This window comes from Xiphias gladius, chromosome 8 (genome assembly GCF_016859285.1).
Source record: "Xiphias gladius isolate SHS-SW01 ecotype Sanya breed wild chromosome 8, ASM1685928v1, whole genome shotgun sequence".
NCBI lineage: Eukaryota > Metazoa > Chordata > Actinopteri > Istiophoriformes > Xiphiidae > Xiphias > Xiphias gladius.
Window position 1 is genome coordinate 31,296,515 of NC_053407.1, and position 15,994 is coordinate 31,312,508.

General features: G+C 40.7%; 1 protein-coding gene across 4 annotated transcripts in view; it reads right to left on the minus strand.

Moving 5' to 3' along the window:
* Positions 1 to 15,793, minus strand: part of LOC120793052 (carbohydrate sulfotransferase 8-like) — a 69,049-nt gene extending 53,256 nt beyond the window's left edge. For all 4 annotated transcript variants that reach the window (XR_005707931.1, XR_005707930.1, XR_005707929.1 and 1 more), the window contains exon 1: positions 15,474 to 15,793. The gene's annotated coding sequence lies outside the window, so the exon portion shown is untranslated. The remainder of the gene's footprint in view (positions 1 to 15,473) is intronic.
* Between the last annotated feature and the right edge of the window lie 201 nt (positions 15,794 to 15,994).

A 15,994-nucleotide genomic window follows, 5' to 3' on the forward strand; every position in this document is an offset into this window, starting at 1 on the left:
TTCATAGGGCTGGCGTCGCTGTTGCAGTCCAGCCAAAAATTGGCCTATCCAGTGTTTCCCACAGGGTAAGAATTTAATTTCGGTGGTAGGTGGTGCGGTGTGTGGGCCACTGCACTGAATGCACTGCATTAAGGACAGGAGTGACACAACGTTACTCTCACTGATTGAAAATGAAATGTAGGTCAAGATGAAACGAGCGAATAATTCAACAACAACAACAGTTGGTATTGATGGCAGAGTTAACAACCAAGCTCAGTTGCAAAGAGAGTGATATGCCCTCCAGTCAATCTAAAGAGCCCTGTTTGGAAAAATTTCAGAAATCGGTCAGTAGACATCTAACTCTGGAACCTGGAGATCAATCTATGTAAGCTACAGTTAGCCTAGCATTCCCACAGTAGTAACCCGAGGGCGCATCTAGGAAATATGCACCCGAGTAGTTATGGCTCTCGTTGTATGGGTTTGTGCTGTTATGGACATGATACTCAAAAACTGATATTCAAATGGCTCGAATCTTTGTGGGTTTTTTTTTTCCTCAAAGGAATACTTCTACATTTCTTTACAGTTCTCTCTTGCATTTCTTTACTGTCCTCCACTGTGTTTAGTCCTCCTCAGCCTGCTGCTGTTTGAACGTGGAAAATATTTTAGACACATCGATGACTCTGAGGTTGGTAAAATACACTGACACACTAAACTCTGACTAACTCTCTCCTCTCTCAAGATCAGAGCTGAGTGTAAAAAAACCTTCAGGCAGCAGCTTCTCCCGTTTATCCGCGGCTGGCGTCACTTTCACCAGTTAAAATGACCAACGTCTCCAGCTGAAGCTCATATCAGCTGTTAATGATTAATGCTAATTCAGAACAAAATGGAACTCATCGGTTGTCAGCTTGTGTGTCTGAACTCCACCAAGGATCCATTATGAGGGAACACCAGTCTAACACCGCTGTCAATCAGAGTGATTCTGTGGTTCAACAACTCCAACAGAGTGAGACGTCTTCTCTAATAAACAATCAGCCCATCTCACGTCAGTTTCAGGAGTCACACTTTCCAGTTAAACTTTCATTCATATCAGATCAATAATTTAAACTTAAAAACTCAATGGTTTTGGACCAGGAGCTTCAGTATTTGGATCAAGTAGCTCATTCAAAACAAGAGTCAGAGTCAGAGTCATTATTTAGAGCTGTTGTGTCACTGTGTCAGATACACATTTAATCTATATTTAAGGAAATGGAAGTGTTGGTTCAGGCTCTGAATCAGCAGAAAATCAATATTAAAGGACAAACATTGGTGGCTGGGTTAGAAAATATTGGTAAACTAAGTGTTTATGACTCAGCAGGGCGAAGTGTGAGGAGCTGCTGGTTCCTGAAGTGTTTTTCCTCTGTCCGTGTTCTCCTTTCTAATGTTTCTTTAATGATCTCCTGAATGTGTTTTTTGACCTCCGACTATATTCAGCCTCTCAGCACCAACATATTGCACCACAGCCCAGGACATATTAATAAACTCAAACAGATGTGGAGTTTTTCAGTATACGTTATCCCATAAGATTACACTCTCATCAGGGAATGAACCGGGATTAATGTACTTAACTCACGTCAAAGGGGATACAGGCCCTTTATTGTGGTGGAGGAGGTGGCTTATCAACTCAGCGGCTTTACAGATTATATTCTGATTATGTTTATGGTACTTTTATATTTCTGTGCTTTCAATCATCCTGCTGGACTTACAGAATATTTCAGATGAGGTGATTCATTCAAGATTAGAAAACTCTGTCCTGGGACTGATGCCACCATATAAAAAACCTACACACATTAACTAGAAACTGGAGGACAGAGCAAATTATAAACTGACAATACAATCTGAGCTCAAGGTCCATTTAGTAGCTGTTCTGGAGTTTCTGGTCATAATCACATCATTTTCCTCAGCAGATGGAGTTTGGCCAGTGCTCATGAAATTGTATTAATTCAAATGTTCTTTTTTTCTGAGCATTTTATGATAATACTAATAAGGTTTATTTACATAGTAACATCCATGTACAAAATATAATACCTTGTAATACCTTATAATAAAAAAAAGAAAAGAGCAGCCATCTAAATCAATCACTACATTTAAAAAAAGAAAGTAAAATAATAAACTATACAAAAAAATTAAAAATTAACTAAGGAATTAAATTTAAGGACTTCTCATCAATACTGGATTAAAAGTTGAGATTTGATCTGCTCAGGCAGCTCATTAACTACAATCAAGAAAAATCAAGAACAGCTTCTAAATGGACCTTGAGGTGAGTGTTTTGTTGGCTACTGTTTCCAAGGTCAATGAATCAGAAATGTCAGAGAACAATCTCATCGCCAAATCCCAAATAATTTGGGAGTTTACAGAAAACCTCACTGAAACAGGAGCTAGGCGACTCATCTGTGCTTTTCTTTGAATATAAACAACTAATGAGGATCAAAATAAACAATAAATCATCAATAATCATGACTGAGCTGAACTTTTATTGAAGCATAAATCTGGCAATCCTCTATATTTTCATATTGTCAACATTGTTTCCAATAACTATTAAAAACACTGGGGGATATTTTCCTTCATCACCATGAACACTGTAGTTTATTTAGACTGAGTCCCACACACACACCATCCTCCTGCCCCGGATACTCACTACGGCACCAAATGTGGATGAATCCGCCGCTGAAAATAGTTCCAACAAAGGCCCTGTTTCCTCTTGTTTGTTTGATAAAAAATACAGTGAGCGGCTGTTTACGGAAAATTACTGAGTCTCTTTGAAAAAATTAATCTTTATATTTGTGTGTTGTTTTTAAAGATTTACTTCTACAGTAAGAACCAATAAACTTGGAGCTGAGAGCCACAGACAGAGGAGGGAAGGTGTTGGGGGACTGACTAACACACTGTTGGTTTGACTCTGAAAATCTGATGATGATAAAAACCATATAGAATAAGCAAGGAAGGAACCTTTAGTGCATTTAAACAGGATAAAATGCGGTTCAGACTGTACAGCTGTAAAGTGTTTTTCCGTGCTGACCCAGAAACTACTTTTCTCCTAGGAGTGATCACACTGCTCTCTTTTATATTTATTATTATTTTATGAGAATAGGGGGGAAATTAGCAGGAAGTGAAAGCTAATTTAACAACAGATGTAAATGAAGCTCATTCCAGTCAACAAATTCATACCAACTGATGTGGAAACTCCAGTTACCAAAATGCTTTTAAAAATCCAGGGAAGCAAATTACCCAAATTACTGTATTAATTAATTCCCTGCTTTAAATTGAGCAAAATGCGTTTTTCAAAGTTAATTTCAGAAAACTTTTGGGGGCAATTCAAACCAAATGAAATAATCATCCATTTGTGAAAAACATGGTAAGTAATGAGAGGCATAAAGCTGCAAAGTTAATCAGTTTCCTGTGCAGGTCACCTTCATTTCAGGGACAATGAGGGACGTTTTTGTCCCTGAGCTCTGACTAATTTCTCACCCTGGACACTGAATTTCTTGGCATACATGATTCTCAGGGTGGCAGCTTCGAAGAAACTGCCCTTGGCCTTCTCCTGAACCCTGAAGAATTAGTGCCAAATGATTTCTGCAAAATCTTCCTCTGAGTTGAGTCTGCACTGTCTGCACTGAGTGAATAGAACCCATTTTCTTTCTTTATATCAACTCTTTATTTCTACGCCTTGAACAAAATGAAAGCTACATTTTCCCATTTTGAAGCGTAAAACACCACACGGTGCGTGTCTGCAACAATGACGGTGATATTATTGCCAACACGTCTGAAGCAGACTGAAGGATCTGTGTTTAGAAACTGTTTGTCTATCTGAGCACTGAAGAGGCTTCACTGGAACTAAGCTGAGGTAAAATGCCTAAATCCAAAAAAAAAAAAATCACTTCTTATTGTAAATAACTTTAACACCACAAGCCCCCTTATTATTATCTTTTTCCCTCTGTCTCGTTTTACTTTATTTTTCTCCTAGGAAACGTCATTGGTGACCAAGGCAGGATGTAATAAGGATATGTATGTTTGTTATACCTTTAAAAAGTAGCTCTCAACTTTCAGTAAACCCGTCCCTTATTATGTATGAACATATGTATTGGTCCCAGTAACCTGAGCCCCGTTCTTTAAACATGGCTTAATTCATTCAAGCCTGTTAATTTTCTTCCAGCCATCTTGATTCTTGAATGCAGGTTGAGGTTTGATCTTTTTAAACCTGGATGAAGCTACTGTGTCTTGAACAAGAGTGCACGCTCACTCTGACATAAAGGCAGCAGGAGTAGAAATCTGAACCCATGATCAGCAGAGACTATTGCCTGAGAATATGTTTATTATGTAGTTTATCTACACTTTGGGAACTACCTGACATTATTCTAACAATGCAATAAAAATGTCAGTGTCAAAATAATATTTGATTTCTGGTTCCATTAGTCTCAAAAACAACCACAAACATTTAACTGAATATTAGTTTTTCTCACTGGATCCGGACCTACATCTGGATTAGTGTCCTGATTTTGTTTTAGATATTTTAATTTTATTGCGAAAATGTAAATACAATAGCTGTGCGAACAGAGTTTGATAATTTCTTAATTTACATGTTTTCATCTAAAATCGTGTCATTTATTCTTATTGGTGCCTTTAATAAAAGAAGTTTTGTATCCGAAAATGATTTCATGTCTGTGGTTCACCTTGAGGAGTCTTGGTCATGAAGTAGTTGACTGTCTTGAACTGTTTCGGGTTATGTTTTGTTCTGACAACAGCTCCAGATAAACTTTATATCAGCCTTAAAGAACTGACAAGTCCTCCACAATCAGATCGAGCTAACTCAGCCTTTTATTCTGTTTATTCTACAGTCTTTATGTTCTACTAACAGCAGTATAAATAAAGTTTGAAAAATTGGCCCCTCCCTTCCTCATTTTGCACTGTATGGAGTACGCAGCCAAGCATGGGGGCCTGGCTTCAGTGATGTTCAGTCTGGGGAGGGGTTTGATAATAAAGCCAAGTCAGCCACAAAATGAAAATCACAAAAGAAGAAATACGCAACTAACAAGCCGAGTCAGCTTTAGTCTGGTCATTAATGTTACTAATCCTCTTTGCCCACCAGCTACAGATGAACTCTTAAATCACCCATTATTTGATGGCATTAGTCAATAGTTTTTCCATGACTCGAGTGGAAAGTGACTGATTAGGCTTTGATAACCTCTCCATGTAAAGATCAGCTGACTTCCGGCTGAATGACACAACACAAAGGCCTCATTCATCCCCACACACCCTCTCCAGCTTGCAGAGGTCATTCACAGACCGGCTCAAATAACAGTATTTAACAGCACAGACTCCGACTGAAAGAGAAGAGAGAAGTGGAGCAAACACAGCCCTGTCACATCTCACAACAGCTGGTTTTAGTGCAGAGGCTTTCAGACTGTTGGAGGAGAGACAGGAGATAAAAATACTGTGAGAGGTAAAAGGCACAGGTGCACGACAGGTGTGTACTCCTCCTTCTCAGAGTCCTAACCGAGTCAGATCTGAAGATACAGACATGAAACACGTTGATATGATTCAGTGTGACGTCCACTTCCTGAGGACATCATTATCTCTGATTTCCCTCCAGAATAAAGCTCCAGAAATCCACCTAGAAACCAGGGGAACAAGAGGCTGCAGAACTTCATTCAGAATCTTCATGTTTTTAAGTTCCCTTCAGTATCACAGTGACCCAGCGACAGTTGTCTGTACATCCACATCTACACTGAGAACAGGAACTGATCACAGCTGGTTCAGCAGCTTTTAACGAGACAGTCTGACTAAAGAGAAACAAATACAGAATGTAAAAAACGGGTCTAAAGCTTCTACTTCCTAACCTCACCTCTGTTCAAAACTCACAAAATGCATGCGATAATTATCTGAATATGCAATTATAACTTTGGCCATCTCCTTTTTTTTTATTAAGCTTAACTATCTAGTACCCATTAATTTCTCCTATTTATCTTTGTTTTTGAACTTGATATAAGAAATAACTGTTGTATCATGGTTTACATGACATTTGTCTTATGATAATGTTATGACTGTTTATGTTGGATATCCTGCCATTCATTACTAGAGAGACAAAAGCAACAACAGAAATAAAACCTGCAGCTGTCTCAGTTTTTTCTGTGGGGGAGCGGGAGCATAGTGACCTCCCGTTTTAAAGCATCGTTGCTTTGTGTGGAAGCTCAGTGTCCATTAGCATAACACTAAAAGATGCACAGTTGGTCCCTGGAGTCTTGTTTATTTTGAGCTGGGAGGAAGTCATTACAAACATCCATCAGCGACGGGAACCGTCACATCAGACCGAGTCGAGGGTGAGAGCACAGCACAGAGAGAAAAGGTCACCCACAGACAGAGGTGATCTTCAGGGAGAAAAGCTTCTTTTTTGGGGAAGTAGAGGTGTCTTTTTAATGCATTATTAATGCACCCCGCCCCATAAATAACTGGCTTTTGTAGATGATCTGAAATGGTGAGCTAAGGATCCTGGAGCGTGGTTTTTCTCATTAGCGTGGGTGGAGGGATAGCGTTTCCACTGCGAGAGGCCGTGTGTTCGGATTAAAGGTGCTTATGGTAATTGGATCCTAATACTGATTCACTGAAGAGCAGTTCAGAGAGAGTACAGCTGAAATGAGCCGACACTTCTGCTCACACCGATGCTGTGTTAAATGATACAGTTCAAATTCTTTAAAGAAATAATATATATATGTATATCCCCTCTCCTAAAAATCAAAAGGAAAGCCACTGCAGCACACACACCGCTTTTATTTTAGTCAGTTTTTCTACATGCCCTTTGACCTGCCAGTAAGTCTACTAATTTAACTGTAAAATAGTAGAGATGCAATAACCGATTATTTTCACTGCCCATGAATCTTCCAATTTTTTTTCCATTAATAGTTAAAGACCTTAGGCCTATAAAATGTCAGAAAAAAAAAAAATCAGTTTCCAAACGCACACTGCGACATCTTCAGTGTCTTGTTTTGTCCATACAACAGTTTAAAAAGCCAAAGAAATTCAGTTTATTATGATATAAGATGAATAAAAGCAGAAAAGCTTCAGAATTTAGAAGCTGAAACCTGCAAATGTTTAGCTTCTTTGCTCAGAAATGACTGAAACTACTGACTATCAAAATAACTGATCAACTAATCAAATAATTGAGTGATCTTTTTGGAAATAGTTAAATCATGAACACCATCAAGTCACACTTAAACCATTTCAATTTTTAATTTGTCAATTAAAAGGAACTTAATGTGGTTTGAAGTTATACCTTGGTGAAGTTAACACAACATTCAAACTTTACTATCTATTCAAGTGAGAGAAAAAATAGAAAAATCACCTCAGAAAGTACAGATTTGTTAACTAAATCAGCAGGTCAGTAATCAGCTACAGCGCTGTTACTAAAGACCCCATTTACACCTGGCATTAATAGATAGATCGATAGATGTAAAGTGTACCTAATAAAGTGGGCACTAAGTGTATACTGCGGGACTACTACACCCATTTCATCATTAAACGTTATCAACCTCAGGAATCTGCCGAAGCATTCCTCTTATTTCCTTTGACTAAAAGTCACAGCACAGACGTTCATTTTTAATATTATTATACTGTATCATCATCAGTGGTTTGAATAAAAGCAGTCTGAAGGTGTCAACAGAAAACCCAAAGCTCAGTGTGACAGATATGTCTTCAAAAATGACTGACAGTATTCAAGTCAAACACTGCTACGCTGTCTGGTCAAGTCAGCCTGTAATGTTCACTGTGTTCCAGCTGCAAGGTAAAAAAAATGCTGCAATTTACTATATTGTACCTCAGAAAACCCAGCTGGACGTGTAAAATTCAGGTGATAAGTCCAGATAACTGCGGTGAAGTGATGGTCTGTGTAACATCACGGCGAGAGATGAGGATCACAGCTCTTGCTTTAGAAAAGAGCACATTTAATATCTGCAGTGCTGCTGTTGACTGTCGCCTCTACAAACGGTGTCAGAGTTACAGGCAACAAAAGCTGACGTTTACAATCGTTTTCAGTTCAATATTAAACTGCATCTCCATAAAGTTGGGATTTAAGCGGAAATTCTCAAAGACCACAAAGACCATTACCAGGCATTTGTAATAATAACTAGATCTTTAATCTGCAATCAATCAAAGTGCATCTAAAAGTCTGCAGCATGCTTTGGAAGACAGTCAGCAGTAGTGGAAAGTAGAACTGAAACAATTCATCAAAATTTAATCAGTAACTATTTTGATAATCGATTCATCATTTAAGTCCATTTTCAAGCAAAAATGCCAAATACTCATTGGCTCTTTTGATTGTTATGGTTTTCTGCGTTTTCGTGTCGTATGCGTTTTCTATCAGAGTGAACTGAATCTCTTTGAACTCTTGGTCGGACAAAACAACATCTGGGGGCTTTGGTAAATTGTGATGGGTATCTTCCACTATTTTCTAGCATTTTATACGCCAGTTGATTAATTGATTAATCAAGAAACAAACTGGCAGATTAATCAATTATGAAAATAATCTTTAGCTGCAGCCCTAGTGTAGTGAATTCAAAAGTTAGAAAACTCTGGTATGGTCCTTTAAAGGTGTTTCAGGCCCTGGTTTATCCCTGTGTTAAAACTGTTCAATAATCAACTCAGAGGAGGAGCTGTTGTGATTCATCTGAGGTTGAAACCTGTCTCATAGATGGATTGGCGGAGGTGAAACCCATATGTGATGGTGAAGTTTCACTTTAAGGTCACTGAGACTGAAAAACACGTGCAGAGCTCAGTAGGAACAGAGCGGTTGACTTCCATCAGGAAGAGAGAAAAAAAAAATAAAAGAAAAATCACAACACACACGGTCTGCTGTGTTCAGATGTGTTCAGCCACAGTAGTCAGAGCAACAAGGGATGTGACAGAAGTTCAACAGAAAGTGAAGTCTCTTCAGCTCATGTCAAGACATGTTTCCTGTCTTTTCTGGCTTAGTGTGCTCCCCTTCCAACAGTATTTCCATGGTTACCTTAAGCTGCCAGGGGGCCCCAGGACAGGAGTGAGCTGCTGGGCCTCTGTTAACCCCGTACGTTACAATACTACTTGGCCCTAGGTGGGCCGGTTGGTAGAACACATTATTTTAAGCACCCTTGTGGCTCAGGGGTTGGGGCAGGTCTGTCAGGCGACCTCTGCTGCAACGCTTCTAATAACGCATAACATGAGCCAACAAATGATTTAAATGTAAAATGTGGAACACACGAGCTCAAAAATGAAGCAATGTAGTTCTTAAATCTAGATTTTTGACACACGACACTCTCATCAAGCATTCTGAAGATGTGATGAAGCACATTAGATCGTCATAATGCCAAGTGACTTCTGGGACGCTTTAGTGGTTTTCAGCTAAATCAGCCCGACCCAGTTGACGCACAGGACGCCTGGCGCTTTAGAGGATGCTGAGGTTCGGGGGACGTTTTAGCATCCTGCTGCTCAGCAAAAGTTAGTGACTAGCTTTAAATCTCATTTGGCAAGTTGATGAATAGCAAGACACTGAGCAGAGCCTTTATTTTAAGTCACGACAACATTTCATTAGATTCAATTTACAATTCAAATAATTTAGTAAGGTTATGCTGTGAAAATAACCCATGTGGATTATTAAATAAATCTGTTACTGAGCAAAATCAAATTTATATTTATAAGCTTTTAATCAATAGCTCATGATTAGCATGGAACTGGTTTAATATGTACATCCTGAGTGTGTATGTACTGTACTCTGGGGTGTGTGTGTATGTGTGTGTACATTCTACTACTTGTATCTTTGTGAGGCCCAATTTCACTTAGACCTCGAGAGTGTGTATGCTTTTAAAAAAAAGAGGACAGAGAGGTGAATTTAAGGTTTACAACTTGGGTCGAGGTCTAAGGTCAGAATGAGGCTCAGGTTGAGTGTGAGGGTTTAGGGAGTGGATGATGTCACTGAGGGTCCTCACCAGTATAGAAGTAGAGCCTGTGAGAGTGTGCTGCGAGGTGCTCAGGACAGTGGCTATTTTTAGCAGCAAGGAGAGAAATAATTCAGCGCGATCACAGAGCAGCTCGTTCAGCTCGTCTCCGACAGAGGAGACGAAGCACTAGATGAATCCTCCTCCTCCCCCTCCTCCTCCTCCTCCTCCTCCTCCTCCCCCTCCCCCTCCCCTCAGTGTGTGACAGGTGGGGTATGATATCTGTCTGAGGCTCCCGTGGCTCAATCCTCAGCTAACTCTCTGATCTGCCAAGAAGAAGCCCTCTGCAGAGACATTTCACTGAATGCAGGAGATTGGGTGAATCCACGGTTAGAAATCTGAAGCTCAGCTCCTCTCTGAGGACGCGCTGCCTGTTTGATGAGCTGCTATTCACCTGACGGGTCTTCTTAGATATAACATTTTAGATATAATTACCCTATTTCCTTTAGCGTTCCCACTACATGTGTAACCATGTACAGTATCATGGTACTAGAGCTGCCCCCGAGAGCAACGCCAGAAAACAGCACGGAAGGAGATAAAAGAAAAAGTTTACCAAGATGTTCTCAGTAAACCCAGCTTGTTTCCATTGCGGACCAATGCCTCATTAGCACACACGTCTTGAACCTGCCCAGACATGGTCAATTATTGGACTACGGAAACCAGTCAAACCAACTCCAGTCCTGTTCAGCTGTTCGTGCCGTTAGAGCTTCAAATACAGAGCTGTCAAATAACCAATTAAGTTTAATCTCTTTTCTAATATTGTTAACTTGTAGGCAGAGGAACCCACCAACCCACTGAGCCCGTTTAAAGATGTGATGGAACAACTCCAGCTAGAAAATGGTCACTTTAATTAATAGGAAAAGATAAAGACAAGGTCATGATCTGTAGCTGGAAATTCAACAACCCCTCCCATGACATCCTTTATTTTAATCTCTTTGTTTTCTTTTTGTCAGTCTGATGTATGTTTAAGTATTTCATTATGTAAACTCATGGTGATCGAAACAGAGGTCAGTGACTGGTTTCTGTCCTCAGCTCCGTCAGTGAATTTGAATAAACTAGTTTTGAACCAGACGCTGGTAGAACCTCCTCTACTGTCGCCCAGCGGACAGACTTGGACTGGCAAGGTAAGCTCATGGTTTCTGTGGTCTCGTAGGTCTGTGTGACATAAATTTCATCATCTGCCCAAGTCTGCGAGGGTCCAGGCAGACTGCTATGCGCACGTGTCCGTGCAGCCCAAAATTTGAGACCGTGCGGCACACCGACTGCACATGCACCAGGGGAGTGAACTGGACGCTAGCTTTGTGCACTGTACATATGCACTGTATTCCATACCACAGTCCTTTTATTGTAAAGCCCCCTTTCGAAGAGAGAGAAATGTGGTGACATCTGTGGTCATCAATCCAAGCTAGTGGTCCTAGATTGCACTGTGAGACTTTGCTAAACAACAGCCTGCAGCAAAATTCATAGTGTCAGAAATTTAGGATCAAATTCCCACAGTGTGACGCTGCTACAACCTACGACGACAAACCAACCAATCACAATACAACATGAAATGACGTAGAATACAACAGCTGGCCTGACTTGTCACACTTAAATAAATAAATAAATTAATAGATTAATTAATTAATTAATTATAATTTTTTTTAAAAACACACCAAAAAAAGTCTGTTTGACTCTGATGAAGAAAACCTCACAGAGCTGCATTTTCAAACTTCAGAGCAGCTTCAGGTGGATAACACGAGCTGACGTCTCTGCTCTCTGTTACTTTCCTCTATTTCCATCTTAGCTATGATCCACCAATAATTCATCAAACAATCCGAGCCTCAAACTGACATCGTAGAAGACATGGGCATAGAAGCAGGTACAAGTCTGCAGCTGTCCACATCTGTACTGAAGTATGATCGAGGCCAAACTGACCGATGGAGCGAATACTATATTTCTCACACTCGTAGATATTGTGTATTGAAAAATAAAACGGAAAATTCTGATTTGGCACAGCTCTACATGACCTTTACTCTTTTTTTGATAGGATTAGCTCTAAATCGTGGGAAAATCAATGTTGGATTGATGATCAGATAAAACAAACAATCTGAAGACGCCGTGTTACAACAGGTAATTTTACACAAGAAATTGATGAATCACAAAAATAAGCCAGAGTATTCAATAACCATAACAGCTGTTAGCTGCAGCACCAGAACAGTCAGTTGGTCTCACTGAAATTAGAAGAACTGTACTCTCACAAACCAGCAGCAGACAACTGCTCCACTGAGAAAATTGTTTCCAAAAACCCTGTGAAGAGTAATTTCTGGCTTTCTTTCATGCCCGATGTGAAATGAGCCAAAGCCAATAAAAACACAAACATCCAATGACCAAAGACACCAAGTGAGTTCTTCATACTGACATCCAAATACAACTCTGGTGCTGCTGAAAATCGACTCTCTTTCCCTTCTCGCTCAGATATTTCTCTGCTCATTTCTACAAGTGACTGCACGAGTTTCATGACAACACGCTGCACTAAAATTCAGACTGTGTTCAACTTGAGGAGGCTGAGCTGCTCAGGCACGTGCAAACCATCAGAAATAATTGGTTTAAGAGCAGACAGGTGGAGCTGCCATAGCGACTGTGTATAAGCAGAATCGTCCGAGCTCAGGACACCAGACACAGTCAAGTAAAATATTACCACTGCCTTTTTCCTGTTTCTGCCTCTCTGTTTTAATCCAGCACTTGGGCGTCTCTGCGCACGTCTCGAGTGACCGTTTGTGATCGGATCTCAGCTCCCCACTCTATATGCTAATAAAAACGTACATCAATTCCGTCTGCACAGACCAAATGTTTTGTTGTACACTTCCTGTGCCTAGTCTGCTGGACTTAAAATAAAGACAAGAAATCAAAACAACGTTGCCTGTTGTCACACTTTAACATGAGGCTGTTGGCGTGCGAACGAGTACGTACTTCCGCTTACGCAGAGGACGTCAGTTGAGTAGGCGGTCCTTCAGTGTGGCCCAGGACACATTCATGTAAACTAGGGCTGGGCAATATGGACCAAAAATCATATCTCAGTGTTTTCTACTAAGTGGGATAAATATTCAGTTGAAAGTCAAAGCCACACGCAGGATGTCACAAGCACTTTTGTTAAAACATAGTGATCAAAATAAAATGCAATGCCATGGCTTCCTTCCCTGTTTGAAAATATACTGCTGCAAAACACGTACATGAAAAATTATATAAAATAAAAGGCCTATATTAAATTTAAAAAAAGGCCAATCCAGGGTTTCCCACAGGTTGAGACTTTGCTTGTGCTGGTGGGCGTGTGTCCCACGTGCATGCAGACTCATGCACTTTAGAGGGGGAAAGTGAAACTCATGTTATTTTCTGTAGCTACGGTTTACAGATGCCCACAAAGCGCCTCACATGCAGACTATCGCTAGCGGTCAACAACCTTATATAAAGATGGACGACATGATAGCTCCCCAAAGGTGAACCCAGAACATCTCGGTCACCCCCTGGTGGCTGGCTGCTGTATAGCTCATAAAACCCCGCCCCCTCCATGTTAGTGGATGGGACACGGGCCAAAGTAAAAAAAATCTAAGTTTATGTCAAATAAGTTTTTCACACAGATGGTTTCTGTCATTTTAGGTAGTTCTTATCACACTGATGTGTGTTCAAGTCTCATTAGGCTGATGTTTGGTTTTCATTAGTTATTTGAGACTATAAAAAAGGCGGTGTGACGTCATGATTGACAGCCGTGTGTATGCTTGCGATTCAGTCGGGCAGGTGTATGGGCAGGACCAAAAATTATGTCATTTGAAACAAGTGAAATAGGGTGTTAGGTTGGAACTGAGTGGCTTAATCTACCTGGGCCGGTCTTAATCTACTTGGGCGGGGCGGGCGGGGCACCCAGGTACAGCCGAAACGCTGCTATTTCTGAGAACACTCTTTCAGATGTTTTTAACAACAATATCAGACTGATTAAAATACAGAACAATTACAATTATCTTCAGCAGTATGGACCGGCGCTGTGTCTCCTCCATGTTGCAGGGGAACTTGTAAGCGAGGCACAGCGAGACAAGGACAATAATTGGACCTCAATGTTGTGCTTTGTTGGCATAAACTGTTACTTGACAGTTTTCAGGTGATTTGACAAACTTATTGTAGATTTTTTGATCTGCCTGTTTCCTTTTGCACATCTGGCACTCAACTTTTTGGGGATTATCTTCACAAATCTGGAAGTTCTTCCAGAAGCTAGACTATTTCCACATCTTGCTGGCGTAGCTGTAACTTGTAAGTCTGTCATGTGGTCATGTGGTCTGTCATGTGGTCATGTGGTCACCACTAACTACTAATAATTAATGTTGATGCACAGTGAATAAAGTTGGATTAGTATTTCTTACCTCACGGGCTATTGGGGATTTTTGGACATCGATTACTATGACAAGGGTCGAAGCTTCAAGGCATTGAGGCATTAGAGTCAGCCCTAATTCACACCTGTACTCAAAGCCGTCCACTTGTGATTGGACCACCCAAGATGCGGGTTAATGCCAGGTATGAACGGGGCCTCGGTTAACACTGCATGTGTATATTAACAGACTAACCCGCTTCACCCAGACCAGCCAAGTCGGGTTTACTCAGCTCAACTAAACATCCTGCAGCGGTGCAAACAATCAAAACCACCTTCATTCATATACATTTTCTATCAACTCCCTCTTCATTAGTCTCAATCTGTACATTCAGTTAGTTTTCAACAGAGAAACATATATGAATACCATTGCAGACCTTCTCTTTTCAGGCATTTATATGCTATTACCACTTGTAATGCTCTTATATTGGTTCAATAACTCTGAATTGTCTTGTCAAAGCTCCAGGTTTTATACCTTGAATTCAAGACTACAACCCAACGAAGACGAAGGAGTAGACATTACAGTAAAAAAAACAGTTCAATATCACACCAATGATCCGAAAATTCCACTAAATATTAAACCTGGATCACCTGTGGGTCTAAACACTCACATGATCGCCCATCCATCTATCATCCATCTTTCTGTTAGCAACCTCAGTCTGATTTAAAAAATAAACTTTAACTCGTCCTGCAGCACATTTTAGGGGAAACATTAAAACGCCCAGAGAATAAATACCAACTGATAACCAACATATCTGAGCCCACCAGGTTTCATGTATCAGCACCACGGGACATTGAAAACACCACGAAGAACCATAATGTCCATACGAACGGACTTTAAGCTTCCTCTAACTCAGAAGAGATCACGATAACCCGCCGTTAAGAGTTACTTTCAACGGTGCAGTTATTTTCACATAACGCCAGGGAACCGGAGAATGTAAATTAATCAGTTTATGTAAAACGTGAGAGCAGAAACAGCGGAGACAACGACACATTACAGCCGAGGGGAAAGTGAACTTAACCTGTGTTGTGGTCGAAGCAGGAAAGCCCCGAAACACCGAACCCGCCGGTTGAACCTGATTATTCCCGCCGCTTTCACTCACCTGTGTGGGGATCAGCATGGACGCTGTCGGCGGAGTTTACCGGTCCGCTAGAAAGTCAGCTTCTCCCGTGGGCTGTTAAAAAATTCTAGCGGCTACAAACCGGAGACAAGACGACCCAAAGGAAAAAGTCAGCCTCCTTCCTTTTACGGTGAAATGTCCGTTTACGGTGATGGAAGTGAGGAGCAGGATGGGAAAACGCCCAAACTTGCGGACAGAGACGGAATGAGTTCGCTGAGGACGGCCAGGGCTGACAAGATGGCGCGTCAAGTTCATGGAGGAGAAGGATGAAGATACCGGATGTCAGGCCGCGGGACCTTCAAAATAAGTGTGGTCGGGACTTGACTGAACCAGAATCAGAATCAGCTTTATTGGCCAAGTATGTTAGTGCATACAAGGAATTTGAGTTTGTAGCGGATCTCAGTGTGCTCACACACAGTACACAGTGCCAGCAACAATGTCCAGGGAGAGAGAAACTTCTTGTTAATATTAGTATTAGCATTTTATCTCACTTTAGGGCAATG